The sequence below is a fragment of the Euprymna scolopes genome, chromosome 17, assembly GCF_053919585.1.
Source record: "Euprymna scolopes isolate OS-2025 chromosome 17, ASM5391958v1, whole genome shotgun sequence".
Lineage (NCBI taxonomy): Eukaryota > Metazoa > Mollusca > Cephalopoda > Sepiida > Sepiolidae > Euprymna > Euprymna scolopes.
Genome location: NC_136498.1, coordinates 60,343,922 through 60,350,219, shown reverse-complemented (window position 1 = coordinate 60,350,219; position 6,298 = coordinate 60,343,922). Strand labels below are relative to the sequence as shown.

Here is a 6,298-nt window from a genome sequence, read left to right as displayed (position 1 = left end):
TCTATTGTTTTTTTTATAATTTTTTTTTTACTTTGTAAATTATTTTCTTTCTTTTCACGTTTTCTTGCTATTGTTTTTTCTTTATCATTTTATTTTTGTACTTTGTAAATTATTTTCTTTCCTTTCACGTTTTCTTTCTATTGTTTATTTTCTTTATCATTTTATTTTTTTTACTTTGTAAATTATTTTCTTTCCTTTCACGTTTTCTTGCTGTTGTTTTTTTCTTTATCATTTTATTTTTTTTTACTTTGATTTTCTTTCCTTTCACGTTTTCTTTCTATTGTTTTTTCTTTATCATTTTAGTTTTTTTAGTTTGTTAATTATTTTCTTTCCTTTCACGTTTTCTTGCTATTGTTTTTTCTTTATAATTGTATTTTTTTTAATTTGAAAATTATTTTCTTTTATTTTCACGTTTTTTTTGTATTGTTTTTTCTTTATCACTTTATTTTTTTAATTTATAAATTATTTTCTTTCCTTTCACGTTTTCTTTCTATTGTTTTTTCTTTATCATTTTATTTTATTTTGTACTTTGTAAATTATTTTCGTTCCTTTCACGTTTTCTTTCTATTGTTTTTTTCTTTATCATTTTATTTTTTTTAATTTGTAAATTATTTTCTTTTCTTTTCACTTTTGTTTTCTATTGTTTTTTTATAATTTATTTTTTTTACTTTGTAAATTATTTTCTTTACTTTTTACGTTTTCTTTCTATTGTCTTTTTTCTTTATCATTTTATTTTTTTACTTTGTAAATTATTTTCGTTCGTTTCACGTTTTCTTTTTATTGTTTTTTTCTTTATCATTTTATTATTTTTTTAGTTTGTAAATTATTTTCTTCCCGTTTTTCTACCTTGATATTTCATTTTTTTCGTTTTTTGTATTTTTTGTTTCATTTAGCTCCTAATTACCTCCGCCAAGGAGGTTTGTTTTTCACTTTTTCCGCTCGTATGTGATATATATCGCAGAAACAAATAAAATACAATTTAAATTTACACAAAACATGATAGAATGGGATATTATTTTCCTAAATTTTGTAATGTGTAGCAATAAATGGAGATCGATAGTGGTTTTTTTTTAATTACCTGGGAAACCTGGTCGGAATTCCCCAGTACGAGCGCCTCAGACGATTAGCAATAAACCAACCCCTTCTCAAACAGAAAAGGCAAGGCCTAGAAGGGTGAACCTCCTAGAACTGCACAGAACTGAACTCTCACTACAAAGTCAACATGGACCGAATCATTACAAGAATGGTTTAATCTCTGTTGATTTTGGGAGCCAAGAATAAACACCCCTAGCTAGGATCGATAGTGATAAATAGTCAGTGTACATCTTAAAACAAAAATAGGTTTAAGACTTCGTAAATTCATACTAGAATTGTCTGTAAGGACATGACAGATAAAGTACTTGCTAAAAATTCAGTTCCAAGTGAGGCTATTCTGGTGGTTGAAGGGTCAATCCTCAGTGATATTAAAAATATAATTTTGAATTACTTGATGGCTAACAGAATGAGAGAATGGATTTAATGGATTCCGACCGAAATTTTGTGCAGATTTATGGGCACATGTCTTTAAAATCTAACATGCGTTTACTCAAATCGCACACACATACACCTTTAAATAACGCACCGGTTACCTGCACTTGTAATTTCTGTTCACCCAACAGGAGGCGTTTTCTACTTCCGTTTCTACTTTGCCTCTCTCGATATTCCTCTTTCAAATTCGAACCTCGAATGTGATCGGATGCAAATCTTAGACGGGCCTCGACAGAATCGTTTTCCTTCACCAAGGTAGGATTGAATACTTGTGTACAACTAAACAAACTCTTACACAACGGACTTCCAACGTATATTTTGACGAATTCTCGTATACATTCACGCACACATACACCCAACGGACATTTATCTACATGCATGTTAGTTCATATACACACTTATGTTCGTAACCTTTCTGTGAAAATAAATAGTCCTTGTACATATGTAAATATGTAATCCTGCTTTGGCATGCTTTATTTCCATGGCTTAAATATACTCGTAACACTAGGTGTAGCAGAATTTTGGGGGAATTTCTGACACCCCTAACACGAAACTAGGAATAAAATATAAAAAAAAAAACTCGTAATTTCTCTTTTGAAAGTGGGTTGTTTATTTTCTTTATAGAATATACTTCCAAAATAAACTATTAAAGTTGTTTTAAAAGTAATAGAAATATTTTTTATTAAAAAAAAATAGTAATGAAGTTAATTGAATTTTACGAGTTAAGTATTTTTCAATTTTTAAACTTTAAAAATCTATCACAATTTTTCTGATTCAATTTTCACGATATTTTCAGGGTCAATGTGAAAGTTTATGCTTTTTCCAATGAACCGAATATAATATTTTAGATAAACTTTTTTTTAATCCACGACTTTCTATTTAGAAATGTCTATTAAAAGTAAATAATTAATTTACTCCCCAAAGTTTTATATATCACAAAATAAAGATAAAAGATCAATAAATAATATATTCTAATTTAAAACAAAAAAGAAGTGTTTTTTAGAAATTTACCTGTAAAGTCCGAAGTTTAAAACTTAAAAAAAACAAAAAAAAACACGTTTTTTTTGTTTGATTGTTTTTTTTTTAATGAAACCTTGGTCCTTGCTCCTTTAATTGAAAAAAAAAAACAATTAGGGGTTGACTTATATTTTTCGAGTAGTAATAAGCTTGGAAAGACAGGGGGTTGAATTAATTCACGCCCCCCATTTTGAAATGTCTGTTAAAAAGTAAATAATTAATTTACTCACCAAAGTTTTATATATCACAAATTAGAGATAAAAAAATCAATAAATAATATATTCATATTCATAACAAAAAAGGAGTGTTTGTTTTTTTTTAGAAATTTACCTGTAAATTCCGAAGTTTAAATCTTCTTTTTTTTTGTTTTAAAAACACGTTAATTTTTTTTATTTATTTTTTAAATGAAACCTTGGTCCTTGCTCCTTTAATCGAAAAAAAAAGGGTTTGAGTTACATTTTTCGAGTAGTTATAAGCTTGGAAAGACAGGGGGTCGAATTATTCAATATATTTCACGCATTCCTAAGGTCAGTTTCTGACACACCTATCGTAAAACATGCCTTTATTGTTGAATGTTTTCATTATGCTGTATGATCTGCAAATGACGACCTTTTACCCTTCTAGTAATGGAACACACAATCTTAACAACAATCGGTTCCACAACGCATCCTACAAAGTGGGGCCCCAGCCTATAACCGGTAACAAAACCGCTCCCTGGGTACCTCTACAGATTCCTTAGTTTGACGGAAAGTTTTCTGAGTTCAAGATCTATTTTTGCTTTTTACTAGGGTCACCGTTTATCAAGGGCCGAAGTCCACTCAAGTATGAAGCTTTATGAATATCAGGTGGTCGGTAAGCCAACACTGTGATGGTCGGTAATGGTGGAACTTGGGTAGTGTTTGTTCATTGAAGAAGATGGCTCAACAATAACTTGTATACATTGGACTTGAAAACGGCCAAGTTGGAAGCATCACAAGTTATTATATTCCGTGTAAAAGAGATTAAGAAGGCTGTCACAATGCGAGGAATGAATTATAGTCGCTGTTGGTAAGAGGAGATGAGAACAAGTGGCGATTTACAAATCAATAAGTACATATATATATATATATATATATATATATTTTATACATATATATTTATTCAGTTGTATGGTAAAATGTCTTACTTGTAAGTCTATGCGACGTATTCCATTATTAATTTCGGAAAATTTTTCCCTTTTCAAATGGTGTGCGTAACAGGTCGATTCAAAGCATGCTAGATGAATTTGAAAAGGGAAAGTTTTTAACAAAAACATTTCTAGAGAATCACTTTTTCCCCAACTGCCCTAAAACGCTAGAAAAGTTCGAATATAGAGATTTACATTATATTGAATTTACATGTGAAAATGACCCCCACTATAAATTCTCGCCAGGTGAATGATTTTCCAGAATATTATATAAAAAACAATACAAAACGAATAAATGCTACCAAAGGCAAGATAAATAACACTTCTACCTAGTAAAAGAATGTATTTAACTTTTACAAAGGAAACAATTCGAACTTTCGTATTGCATTAAAATAAAAGATTAAACATGAAACAAAATAAAAAAAAATATCTCAGTAATTAATTTTCAATTCATGAAACGCATTTTGAATGTCTTTAAAATAGGCTTAAATATATAATTACATTTTATATTAGCAAATGTTCAGTTTCTTTTGTGCGTCCTGACTTGAAAACTAAATTGTCGAACGGAATAAAAAATATTATTTACCAAAATTAATTTCTATTAGTAACCTGAGATTTCATTGCTTTATATTGATATCCAAATTCGTCTTTTATTTAGAAATTTTGTTTTAGTGGACACATAAACTGAAATCAAAGAAGAAATGAGCCACCACGTGTTGTCGCGTATAGATGTGAAAAGTTCTGACTCTACTAAGGCTGTTAATGCCCGATTCATCTGAACAAATACAAATAGTAGACCTCTGCTGGAAAAATGCCAAGCGCACTGGTACCTTGAGGAGGCTTATTTCCACTCAAATTCCAGTGAAGACCAATGGCCGCTGCTAGCGAGAATTCAATGGTAAGCTGCTGTTGCAATAATGCAAATTCTGGTTTGTATTACTGTACACATAGATTCGAAAAAGTTGTCAAAAACAAATATATAACAAATAAATGTTATCAAAGGCAAGATAATTTACTTTTCTACCAAACTGGATATATTTTTCGTGTTTTTATTCAATGTAACATGTTTATTCAGCTCGAAAACCATACAGTGTTTACCGATGTATTGGAAAATTCAAGATGGCGTCTGACTCCCTCTTTAACACGGTAAGTGTGGGAAAAGGTGTTATAAATAAATAACTGGATAAAATACTGTTTAAAACTCGCTCAATATATGTTACCGTGACATAGCTTGACATATATTCGGCGGGGTTTTAATAGTATTTTTTCTAGTTTTTTTCATTTATGACACCTTTTCCCAAACTGACCGTGTTAAAGAGGGAGTGAGGCGCCATCTTGAATTTTCCAATACATCGGTAAACACTGTATGTTTTTCGAGCTGAATAAACATGATACATTGAATAAAAACACGACAAATATATCCATTTACGTAGAAAAGTAACTTATCTTGCATTTGATAACATTTTTTATATATTTGTTTTTTGACAACTTTTTCGAATCTATGTGTACAGTAATACAAACCCGCAAATTCATTTGCAAATGTTATCAAAAGAGGCGGAGAGTACTGGAAATCGGGGGAGACTTGTTGTCACTCAGTTTCCAGGGAAGACCACAAGTTTTTCTTAAAGAGCGATCCTTTATGACCTGTATGAAAGCTCCTTGTGAGCCAATAATAAAAATAATAAAGAATTAACCTATTTCAATTATCATATAAAAACTGTTTATTTTTATTTGTTTAAGTAAGTATTATGCGATAAAAGATTTAGCTTTTCAACAGAAAATCCTAATTCTAAGATTTAAAAACAAACGCTGGCAATTATTAAGATAAAAACCTAAGCCGTCATAATTCCTTGCTTGTCTTTTTAATATATTGCGAAGTAAAATAGATTTTTAAGTCTACTTGTTTTCCTGTTATTATTTTTTTTTAAATTAAAGACATATCTTTCCCTTTTTTGTTGCAGCGTAGAATCTAGGCGATAAGGTAAGTCTTCATAATTCCTTGTGTTATACAAATTTCATTTTATAAAGAATTTTTTATGCAAAAAAAAAACAAAAAAAAAAAAACAATAATACAACATTAACATTTTTTTTTCTATAAATCTAAATAAGACATTGTGTGAATTTGTTTGGAGAAACTATTATTTTTATCTCGCAGAAATGTAGGTCTTGAGGTTATTTACACTATTAACTACACAGTGCTTTAGGTTCGAACTTGAGTCCGTCATCAACATTCTTGATAACAGATAATTGTAAACCTTGTATATAATCTTTATAAAACGCTAAGGGAATTTCATGTTCGTGTAAGTAAGTACGTCAGCCTCCATTCTTAAAAAAAAAAAAAAAAATGGGACCGCCCGTTCAGGGGTAATTTTTTAAATATCGCCTGATGTCGCTGTTGTTGCTAATGTGAAAGTTCAATTGAAATACAATTTATTGGCCTTTTATAAACTGACCGACAGTGATTCCCAAAGAGACTGAAGTAGTTCTCCAGTGGACAGATGGTGAAATCAGTGCGCTCTGCGGGTTGATTGGCCAGTGAGTAGCCGAATCATCTAAGAGGAAAATTTTTCTGCAGGAGACGAATTTGTG

General features: G+C 30.0%; 1 long non-coding RNA gene across 1 annotated transcript in view; it reads left to right on the top strand.

The window, feature by feature from the left end:
• Nucleotides 1–1,580: 1,580 nt before the first annotated feature.
• LOC145297081 (uncharacterized) overlaps nucleotides 1,581–6,298 on the top strand; it is a 93,882-nt gene continuing 89,164 nt past the window's right edge. Inside the window, exons 1-2 of the long non-coding RNA XR_013870104.1 lie at nucleotides 1,581–1,782; nucleotides 5,671–5,690. This is a non-coding gene — a long non-coding RNA (uncharacterized LOC145297081). The remainder of the gene's footprint in view (nucleotides 1,783–5,670; nucleotides 5,691–6,298) is intronic.